The sequence below is a fragment of the Cyprinus carpio genome, chromosome B6 (assembly GCF_018340385.1).
Source record: "Cyprinus carpio isolate SPL01 chromosome B6, ASM1834038v1, whole genome shotgun sequence".
Lineage (NCBI taxonomy): Eukaryota > Metazoa > Chordata > Actinopteri > Cypriniformes > Cyprinidae > Cyprinus > Cyprinus carpio.
In genome coordinates, this window is record NC_056602.1 from 23340752 (window position 1) to 23352671 (window position 11920).

At 35.1% G+C, this 11920-nt stretch overlaps 1 pseudogene; it reads right to left on the minus strand.

The window, feature by feature from the left end:
- LOC109090994 overlaps positions 1-10864 on the minus strand; it is a 33383-nt pseudogene extending 22519 nt beyond the window's left edge.
- Between the last annotated feature and the right edge of the window lie 1056 nt (positions 10865-11920).

Here is an 11920-nt window from a genome sequence, read left to right on the forward strand (position 1 = left end):
GACCAAAACCAGGAGCTGAAGAGGGAGTTCAGCTCCACCCCAGCTCTTGTCTTCTCTTTATATTAAACTGTTTCTGTCACCAATTACAGATTTCTTTTTTTTTTTTTTTTTTTTTTTGCTGTAAAAAAAGGAACTCTTAGAACTTGTGGAACTGTTATATGGTAGAAAAAAAAAAAAAAAAAAATAATAAATAATATATATATATATATATATATATATAGAAGGAACATATTTGAATATCTTTGAATATCATATATATATATCATATATATATACTTACCCTATATAAAGAACCTCTAGGGAACATATTTGGTCTGTGGAGATCCACCCCCCCCCTCAATCCAAGGGTAAAAGATCCCCCCCCCCCAAAAAAACAAAAAAAAAAAAAAAACACACAAGCACCAAAGTAGTAAAACGTAGAAACAGACTAAAATTGAATTGATTATACACTGATTTAAATCTCAGCTGTGCGATATGAATATGTGCATACTCAGATTTGGTCACAACAGAAACGAAAAAAAAAAAACATTAACAAAAATAAATAAAAATATAAAATTAAAAAAATAACATCAAATAAAATAAATTTTATTTATTTGATCAAAAATACAGTAATATTGTGAATTATAACTATAACTGTAAAGAACTGATATCTATTTTAATAAATTTTAAAATGTAATTCATTCCTGTGATGGCAAAGCGGAATATTCAGCAGCTATTACTTAAGTCTTCAGTGTCAATGGTAGTGTACATGGAAGGTAAATTTGTCTTATTTCAAAGCTGCTCTATTGACAATACAAACGAGAACCACTTAAGTATCTTCACCTCCTCCTCTTCTGGTGTTGAGTGAATTGCATTTTTGGCTGTATGCGAACAAAAAAGCTCTCATGTATTGTGAACACGCCAGATTTGAATATATGTCCGTGTCAGTGAATGAGGAGTTAAATATTGGCTTGTTCCTCACACACTCTCAGAACAAAAGGTACAAAAGCTGTCACTGGGGCAGTACCTTTTCAAAAGGTACACTTTTGTACCTTTTAGGTACAAAGGAATTTTAGGTATAGGATACATAATGATACAAAGGAAAATAGCACTAATGTAGGCCACAATATATTTTTGTTTTATTAAGAATGGAGTCTGTTGATTAATTGATTAATTCTAATAATTATGTCTGCTGATTAATTGATTAATTCTAATAATTAAAGACCTAATAAGTATTTGTACCTTTGTAACAATAAAAAAGAGCAGCCTGGACATTCTGCTAGATAATTACTGAGCTCCACAGAAAAAAATCTGCCGTTGAATGACAAAAGGCTATGAAAGCCTGTTTCAGCTTCAGATTAAATAAATAGGTAACTGTGACTTATTTATCTTTAAATATTTTATATTTCTTTAACTTAATATCTAACAAACAGACTATTTCTCTACAGTACTGTAAACTTTCTCACAGTTACCTTTTTTATTTTTCCCTGTAAGAAGAGTCTTTTTTTAAGGGTACTTACACATTTCTAATGTACAAAGACTGGCAATGTCTCGTTGGGGCTATAACAGATTTCTTTTATGGAATGCATAATAATTTGTCTTTCATTCAATGGCAAAATCTGCAAAAACAACATCTGACACCGCACAGGTGTCCAGACCACTAACACAAGCAGCTATTGGAGTGAGATGGGGGAGTGGAATAATGAAGTGCATACAAGCATAAACACATAAGGTGAGGCTATCATCTCCGTTGGGACCTAGAGTGTGAAGATACCCGATACACATGGGAAAGCAATACACACACACAAAATAAAGGGAGAAGGCAAGGAAGAAGAAATCTTGAATTAGAATCTCAAGCAGTAAACAGAAAATGTTTTTATATGCGTGTGATCTCTGTCATGCAGGAAGGTTTCTCATCATGAAGACAAAGCGAAAGAGTGTAGCCTTTGGGTATACCTATTCACATATCTGTGAACCGACTAGTCTGTAAAGAAAATGACTTTCTCTCTTCCAACAACCACAAGTGCACCTTTTCTTTTGAGGGGCACAGTGGGAATCATGGCTAACTTGGTGTTCTAAGGGTGATAAAACATGACCAGTGGGAAATAATGTTTTTTTTTTTTTTTTTTTTTTTTTTGCAAATAATTGCAAAAAGTTAATGATTAAATAATTAGTTTGAAAATCGCACTTAAAATCCCCATGGCACTACTGTGTGGCACAATGTATAAGATGCTTGTTTATTGACTAGTCATGAATTGCTTTATTTCAGTGGTGAGAGTAGGTTGTGGATATTCAACCATTAATCACAAACCTAGCCTACTTGGTTTCTCATATCTAATGATAGCTAAACGATATTGAAAAATGTACAAGCTCATCCTAATACCTAAAGAGCGAAGGCCCTAATTAACTTTAATGGCTTAATGAGCCATATCCAGTCAGGAAAAACTTAGAAAACAGCGAGGAGTAGATATATTAGCACCGATTTGTGTGCACTTCACTCAGGATGTTCAGGACAGTCTGTCCAAGCAATTAGTAGGAATTAAACTGCTCCATGCATTCAGCATACTGATGAGAACACTACAAATATAGTTGTATAGAATTGCCTGTGTGCCAAGTAGCTGCACAATGTTATTTGATTGATTGACAGCAGAGACAGATCATTTGGAATGCATATCTTGAAATATCTCCATCTCCCTCTGCTTAATCCTTCTCCATCTTCTTCTTCTGTGATAGGACCAGCTGTGTAACCCCTCCCCCCGTCCCCCGTCCCCCCTGCACCAACATATGCTCGCAGCTCAGAGTAATTTCCTCATTCTGTAATCGGGCACTGAGGAATTAGCACACTACTCTAGTGATAAAGAACATGCTGGTGTGGGACACAATCGCTTCTCGGCTGTCCATGTCTGTGCCGCTTTATCACACACGTCTCACACACGTCAATATTCCATGCAACTCTAAACGTGCCAGATACGTTTTTCAGAGATTGTACTATTACAACAGATGTGCCAAGAAAGAAAGAGACAGACAGACAGACAAAATGATAGCTATATAGCTAGATGAAAAAGAGAGCTAAGATAGATGGAAATAAAAAGACAGAAGGTTTAAAGAAAAGATGAAGAAATAAGAAAGAAAGGAATAGATAGAATGGCAGAACGCCAGATATAAAGAAGCACAGATAGACAGAACAACAGATAGAACAACATAACTATAGAATGATAGACGGACCAGCCAAAAAAACAGAATGACAGAGAGATATAATGATGGATAGACAAAGTGATAGATCGGTAGATAGATGATAGATAACAATAGATAGGTGAAAAGAAAGAAAGAAAGAAAGAAAGAAAGAAAGAAAGAAAGAAAGAAAGAACAGAGAACAAGCTGTTTTGTGGGCACAAAAGTGGGCTGAGAGGTGGTTTGTACCTCGCTGACTAAACTAACTCTGACTCACACACAGCCTCATCATCACTATGACTCAGCAGTTATAAAACATTGACAAAAACACATATAAATCTCCCAAAGAGTAAAAGTATGAGTGTTAAAGCAGTGCGAGGTTACAAATAGCTTCAAATCTCCTCCCTTGTGCAATGTGAACACACAACGCTTTCGCTAGTCTAATATTAGGGTCCCAAGATGATCAGTTTCCGGCAAAGGCGCGCCACCTGCTGGCAGAGACTAGGAACCCCTTCTGAAAATATTCCAGGGTTACACTAAAATTTGGCGACCTTACCTAAACCCGACCTAATTCTTCATCCAGACCCACGGAGAGAAACACACAAGACAAAGTGGTAATTTTGCACTGAATGTGTAAATACATTTAGGGAGTTTACCTTTATTCTCTACAGACAGCACAAAGCGATATATTGAACCTGAGAAGGTAAAGGTCTCACATGTGTCGGAGTGTGTTGAAGGGTCTGGGCTCAGTTTTCTCCACCATGGTTTAAACTTCAGCAGCTTTCTGGTCTCCTCCTCATATTCACACAAGTTTACCCTTCATGAAGAAAAAATAAAACTGAATATGTGGATGTCATGTGTGAGATATGATATGAAATTATATTATACATTTTCTTTATGAATGTAGATAATTTGCAGAAATTCAGTACAGGAACAGAAATGGTGGACTTACAAGTAATGGTCAGCACAAAATATTGTGGTCTCTGCATCTAGTCGATTGCGTCTCCTGAGCTCAGGAGCAGTATTGTCAGGATCCTTCACATCAATCACCTCATTCAGCTCCTCCTGATTGACACAAAGCAAAACAATGGGTTGTCCACAATAACTCCAGGTCATTTATTTTTCAATATGTCTTGTATCAAAAACTCTGTAAAAAGTCCGTCTATAGTCTCATCAGGGACAGATGTTACTTACTTGCAGTCCGGTGAAGACTCCAGACCTAAGGTTTCCAAAGCCATACTTGTGGTATTCTTTCAGCGTATCTGCTGGGTATTCAGTGTAAACCTCCTGTTCTATCTGCCAATCAAACTCCTCATCTTCATCTTCCTCCTCACATCCTCCACAACAGGCCTCTGAAAGAACGCCAATAGATGGCGTTTATTGAATACAGAATGAGTGGAACTTGAAATTAAAATACACACCAGAGGAATGTGCTGAAAGGTGATCTGCTTTTCATACCCAAGGTAGAATTAAACCTTACCTGTGTCCTCCATCAGTGGTTTGGCTGACCTTGATCCCTTTGGAGCCAGGAGACTGGTGAGCATCTCCAAACCCTCAAAGTGCTGTCCGGCCGTCTCTTTAGGGACATGCAGTGTGAAGAGGCCCAATACATACACACATGCTTAAAGTGGTGTAACATAGAGACAAATCATTTATACTTTTTGTGACATAAATTTGAGTGAAACTGATTATTGAAAGAAAAAAAAAAAAATATATAACGTAGGATGGGGTTCTATCTATCGGTTGTTGATTGGATGGAGGCCGATCTAAATGCGAGCTCCCAGTCATTTGTTAAAAAAAAAGAAGGGGTTCAAGAGGGCTAAATGATTGGAGAATACCAAGTATTATGCAATCAACTGAATTACTGCATAAAACTAAGATCAGTTTCTGAATGTGTTCTAAATGATTGTTAAAGCATTGTTTTAGGGTTATTAGGGTGTTCTTTTTAGGGCATTACTAGGTGGGGTTACCTGTATGTACTGGACCAAGTCTAAGAGTGTCTATTCTTTGTTCGCCTTTGGTCTGTATGTGCACTCCAGAAAGGAAATTTGATAGAAACTCATTTTTTCTGCAATTCTGTGTGGTTCCAATGCTAATGGTGCAAGAATGATCCGCTTCGCCTTTAAATCACTAAATAGTTCATTAGGCAAGCAACTTTACATATTGCACTGGCACTGAAACAAAAACAGTAGGACACAACTAAATTAAGTCATCAAAGTCAGCATGAAATGAAATTCACTATTTTCTATAGATTATATTGTGGATTCTTCCATGCACATTTCATTTCATTTTCACAACTCTTTTGACCTTGTAATTTTTAATCAAATTGTCATAAGCATTCGCATTTAGATCTCCCTCCATCCAATCAGCAGCTGGTGGACTGAATCAAATCCCTGACCTCCCCTTTTTTCTTTTCAATAAGAAGTTTCACACAGATGTTTGTCACAATATGGAAGAACAGATCTGTTGATGTTTCAGTTACATCACAACTTTAAAGTGACAGTTCACCCAAAAATAAAAAATCAGTTCTTTCTTCTGTGGAATGCAAAAGATCTTTTTTTGTCCATACAATGAAAGTCTGTGGTGTACAGAATTACATTCTATAAAATACTGTCCTTTGTGTTTAACAGGAGAAAAATAGTCTTGTGAACACTCTCCCCAGCTGCCATTGGTCAAGCAAACAGAGAGTCCCACCCCAAACTCATGCCATTGGTTAAGCCACTGTTGCCGTGTAGGTCTGGTCGGGATTCTTAAACAAACAGAGAAATGTTTTGAAAGCAGCCACACTATTTACTCTTTTCTGGGAATTCGGCCCACATGTCGCTTACTTATAGTTGTCTTAACCTATTAAAGGGTTAGTTCACCCAAAAATTGAAATTACCCCAAGATTTACTTACCCTCAAGCCATCCTAGATGTATATGACTTTCTTCTTTCAGACAAATGTTTTAGTTAAATAATTTTCAGGCTAATCCATGCTTTATAATGGGAGTGGATGGGAGCCCAAAATGTAAAGTCTAAAAAATTGCACCCGTCCATTATAAAAGAAATCCACATGGCTTGGTGGGGTTAACAAAGGCCTTCCGAAGCGAAGTGATGCATTTGTGTAAGAAAAATATCCATATTTACAACTTTATAAACCTTAATCTCTAACTTCCGCTAACTGTCGTATGTGCATTCAAAAGAGAGTGGTGTAGTTGCAAATATGGATTTTTTTTACACAAATGCATTGCGTTGCTTCAGAAGCCCTTTATTAACCCCCCGGAGCCGTGTGGAATTCTTATAATGGATTGGTTAAATTTTTTGAACTTCAAATTTTGGGCTACTATCCACTCCCATTATAAAGCTTGGAAGAGCTAGGATGTTTTTTAATATAACTCCGAATGCATTCATCTAAAAGAAGAATGTCATATACACCTAGGATGGCTTGAGGGTGAGTACATCATGGGCTAATTTTTTGGATGAACTATCCCTTTAAGCTGCGACAGGAGAAAATATTTTAACCATTAAAAATGCACACATCACACTTAAAATGACAATACTTGCCTTGATTATAGTTCTTACAGATTTGTGAAGGATTTACAATTTCTTAAGTAAACACAGAAAGCAATTAGAGGTACTTTATGATAGACGACTGCTAAATTATTCACTGGATGTCAATCAAAGACAACGTGCTGAAACAAGGCCAATGAGATGTCAAGCAGAGGATCCCGTGGCCATTAGGTATAATTAAAAGCGCTAATAGGCAGCTCATTAAAAGACATGTTGGGACTACGGCAGATCGGTCAGACACAATCACAGCGCTGCTTCTGCTGTTTCTTTCTGAATGAAAGATTGATAAGCTCTGCACAAAGGAGAGGGAGCGAGAATAATCAAACTGAAGGTGTATCATAATAAAGAAAGAAGAGACTGATGGAATCAGTGAGATGGATCGTTATGATGCTGACAGCTCGACCGACAGGAAAAGAGAGAAACAAAGAGAAAATCTCCCATTTCTAAAACTGTGTTTATTATTCCCATTACTGGAAACCAAATAACATTTCAACTAAGCTGGATTGCTGGTCTTAGTTGGACCAACTTGGGCTGTTTTCAGCTAGACTAGCTGGCTGTCTAGCTAAACCAGATAAAAGCAGTTGAGCCAGGTTGAAAGACCATCTTAAACCATCTAAACCCAGCTCAAACATGTTAAGACCAACTTAGACTTTAAGCGTTTTTAGCAGGTATTCCTTTTTGTTTAAAGATACAGACTACTGTATAACTCTATTGTATAACTCTATACTGTATAACTCTATTTATTCATGTTGTTCCAAACCTATATAAATTTCTGTTTCTGGGGAACATGGCTTCATGTTTTTCACATACAATAAAATTCAATGTTCACCAAAACTGTTTGGTGACAAACATTTTTCAAAATATCTTCTTTAGAGCTTCACAGTTCTAGTAGAATTTTTATTGAAGATGCACAAAGAGTGAGGACGGAAAATTACTCCAATCCCATGCTTCTCACATGTGCACATCTGGTGTGTGACAGTGTGCTAATTGCTAATCCATCAAAGTGGTTTTTTATCTTCGACTTTGTGTTTTCTTATGTAAACAGGAATTTGTGGAAAGAACTAAACTGTTGGGGCAAAAAAGCAGAGGGATTATATTCCCCACATTACATGCCGAATGGTTTAGAGACAACCTTGCATTAAACAACCTATAATATTAGACCCTACTAGAACATTAAAGATTAAAACGGTGTTACGTTAAAATGACAATAATTTATTTGACTGTAGTCACTCCAGATTTGTGAAAGATTTATAATTACTTGTTACTCTCTGTAAAAACACAGAAAGCAATTAGGCGTTCTTTATGATAGACTACTGCTAAATTATTCACTGGCTGTCGATCAAAGTAGACACGCTAAAACGAGGCCAACGAGACATCAGGAGCAGGATCCTGTGGCCATTACTAAGCAACTGGAAATCTTCATGCTATTTGGAGAGCAGTTTGACAGCCTGAACTATTGTGGAAATTGAAAATTGTAGAAACAATAATAATAAAAATAACCTAGCAATCAATTCCATGGGAACTGTAAGAAAAAGCAAATCCTTGGCAGTCAAATAGCATTGTGCTGCCTTAAATTCCTTAATATTTTATCTTTTAATTATTTATTTTTTTTATTTTTGTAAAGATATACTTTTGGTTGGTATACTGTATTCTATATGTATGATTTTTACCAAAACCAGTTTAACACAAACACCTTAGCCAATTCTAAATATTATTGTTCCTACTCATTATAATGAATAGTGCTTTTGCCCTGTAAATAATGCAAGCAAAAAAACCAAATGAATGTATATTGCCCTGTACAAGTTTAAATCTTGTCATTTAAAGCATAATTGCTAATAAGGGCGTCCTTTATCTTGTTCTGTCCCACGCTATCCTTTTTTAGATATAATTATGATAATGACAATAATTGCTCTAAAACAGCACAGCAGTTCATTTTAACACAGAACTGTTATGAAACACTACACATTTCACTCAGGCAATACAACTATCTACATCTACTAGTCCTTAATTACTATGTTTTGTTTGCCCTAAGTGGATGTTAGTAAGTAAAGTTAGAGGGGAACCTTTGATGAAATTGATTTTCAAAAGACTAGGTCAATTTGGCTGCTTCTGCTGAAGCTTGTTCGTGTTTTGTCTTAAAAAATGGCCAGGCCTGAAGTATTGAGTGGTTAAAAAAAGCAGCATTGGTATTCTAAGACAGTTGCAGAAGAAACAATAACAGGGAGTGATTGTTACCTTTATCAATATCAAATGAAGCCTTTTCCCGGCCATCTTCAACTATTCTCCCAGGCAGAGTCAACTCAAGGTAGATGATTACATATATTTATTAATATATATTTATTAATAAATCTATTATTATTTATTTATTAACATGTCTTTTTATTATTTATTATTACTAGTATTTTCACCATCTAAGTCAGTTATTTCTATCTTTTGCTGTTGTGTGTTAGTAGGAAATATCAGTTTGCATTTCCAAAAATTCATTTTGCCATTAATTGTAATAATCCAGTGAGATTTTTGTTTGCACAAGGAGTCTGACAACAGCCAGTGCTCCACACAGAGATTTGATCTCATCATCATCCAGTCTGTCTGCAATGACATGAAGAAACAGAACAAACTACAAAATAAAAAAACCAGAAGAACTACAACAACTCCAACAAGATTCAATAAAACAAAACAAATAATATTTTCCACCACCACTTACAAAATATATAACATATAAAATACACATTACATTTTTGGGTCCCAGTCTCATTTGTAGTTAATAAGCATTGTAAACATCTTATAAGGACCTATGAGTACCTTCCTGTGTTTTAACAGAATGCCAATCATGGTGTTTGCAGGTGAGTCACCTGAGAAAGTAGGGCTTGGCTTAGAACTTAAAATCTTCTCCCTAGATGTAGACGTCAAACTCAGATGTTCTGGTGTAGGGTACACGAATAACCACAGTAAGGAAATCGGCATCTTGACTCAGGTGTCATCATGATTACACACGGCAAAGTACTGCAGTGAAAGGAGAAAAACATAAACAGTTATTCAGACATCTTAGACTGGTTGGGTCCAATTTCAGTTTATTCAGCAGGATCTTACTGATTCAGCATTAAAAATATAACATAATAATATAATATAATATAATATAATATAACAATGAACAACACAATCCTAATGGAATCAAATTTTTATTCAAATTATCAGAGATGATGTCTATCCAGTAAAATATTATTTTACTTAAAGCTCCTTAGTCCACTTTTTTTTCTGTATTTTTATCTTTTAGTGTGTTAATCTATCAATCATGCCATCTTGGCACAGTTTCTCTAATCAACTAATAACAGCACAATCACAGATAACATACAGTACGTTCTCATTACTTTGACTGTGGGCAAATATCTAAAAGCTGCTTCTAAACAGAAAGCCAACTACTTGACAATGTAATATGAAGTGAAGACCTTAAAAAGTCTGCTCGTAAAGTCCCTGGTCTATTTGACATGATGTCAAATAGATATTGGAAGAGCAGAAAAAAAATAGGGTAGCTTACTACTCCACCTTGTGGTTACTCAATTTGAACTCACTGAGACATAACCAACCCATTTGCCAACTACTGTAGCACATTATAAACATTGAAATGTGATTAGTTTCAAATTAAACTTTACTCTATTTCAATACAACACTGTTATTCAGCAGTTAATACACATTTTTAAAATACTGAGGACTAAAATAAAAAAAATACCTTATTAAAAGTATTCCAAATAACCAAATTATACTATACTAATAGTATAATATAGCACTATACTAATATGATGCGTGCACGCAGGATAAAAACAAACCCAAAATGATAACTAATGCCCAACGCAGGTAAGAAGCTGTCAAAAGTCCGCCTATGTTGTTTGTGCACGCAATGTTTACGCCAACATAAAACAGACAGGACATACTCCATGCACTATTTAGTACTTTTACGTTTCCAATTATATAGTAAGATTTAAATAAGGCAATGGCAAACAATATAAACATTTTAAAACAAAACTGATACCTTCACGCCTGTTCTGTGAAGACTTCTATTCCCTAAATAACACCAGTAACACATATGCAGCACATGGACTGCTTCCTGCTCTCTCGGCTGGCCATGTTTTACCGTAATGTCACATATACGCGGGACAACAAACTCGCTTGGATTTTACACTCAATTTCCAATGGTGAAAATGATTAAATACATGGCAGTTAATGTGATTTTAAATATCAGTATGCATTTCAAATAAATCAAATGCAATAAATCAGTTTACACATAGTAACTGCAGTCAAATCGGATTAAAGAAGTTAATAAAGAAGAAAAACATACGTTTGAAAACTTAAAACAAATATACAAGTACATAATATAATACATAAATAAAAATTTAAAGTTTAATAATTATCTTCTTTTAAAAAAACTCCCACAAAAAATCCAATATACACCATTAAATAATTAAAAAACAATACTGTAATATACAAAAATAACATTATTAGTCAGACACTGTCAATATCCTCCTGGCAGCCAGACATGGATATAAAATATAATCATACTGGCTTATGTCATTTCTGCAGTGGTGCGTGCATAAACTGTTGGGAGGTGTGTAACCCAGGTTAAAACCAAGTATTAGCATAAAGTAATAGCAGAAAATACATTTATTTTTGTCCTTTATTTATTTTGTTTAGAAAATGAGTCCTTTAGAGTATTTAAAAAAGTCCTTGAAACCCTAAGAAAAAGCACGGTGTTTAAAGAAATTATTTTATTTGTTGAAGCACACTTTGTATTTTCTGTATTTTATTTTTTTCCATTTCCTGTATTTTCTTTTCTTTTTATCTATTTCTCAAGTTCTCTGAGAATTTGCATTCTACATAAATCAAAAAAACTACAAAAAATCAGTTAAACCTTATACCCTGTGTGAGTGGCTCATTATTGTTGTGACATCCTTATTCTCTGCAGGCGAATTTTAGTCTTCTGTTGGTCCATACGCAGACATTTGTGTGATGATGTCCAACCTCGTTTTTATTAAGAAAAAAAAGCCTTAAGTTTTCAGAAACATCTATCTGAAACACTTTGTCTGATGGGGACCTTTTTTTTTTTTTGCCGGTTTTTCAAAGCTTCAAACTGATTCAGTGTTTTATTTTGTCGTCGTTAATTTGTAAATTATTTAAGTATATAAAAAATATATAGCTATTCATTGTAGGCCAATTTTATGTTTTTTA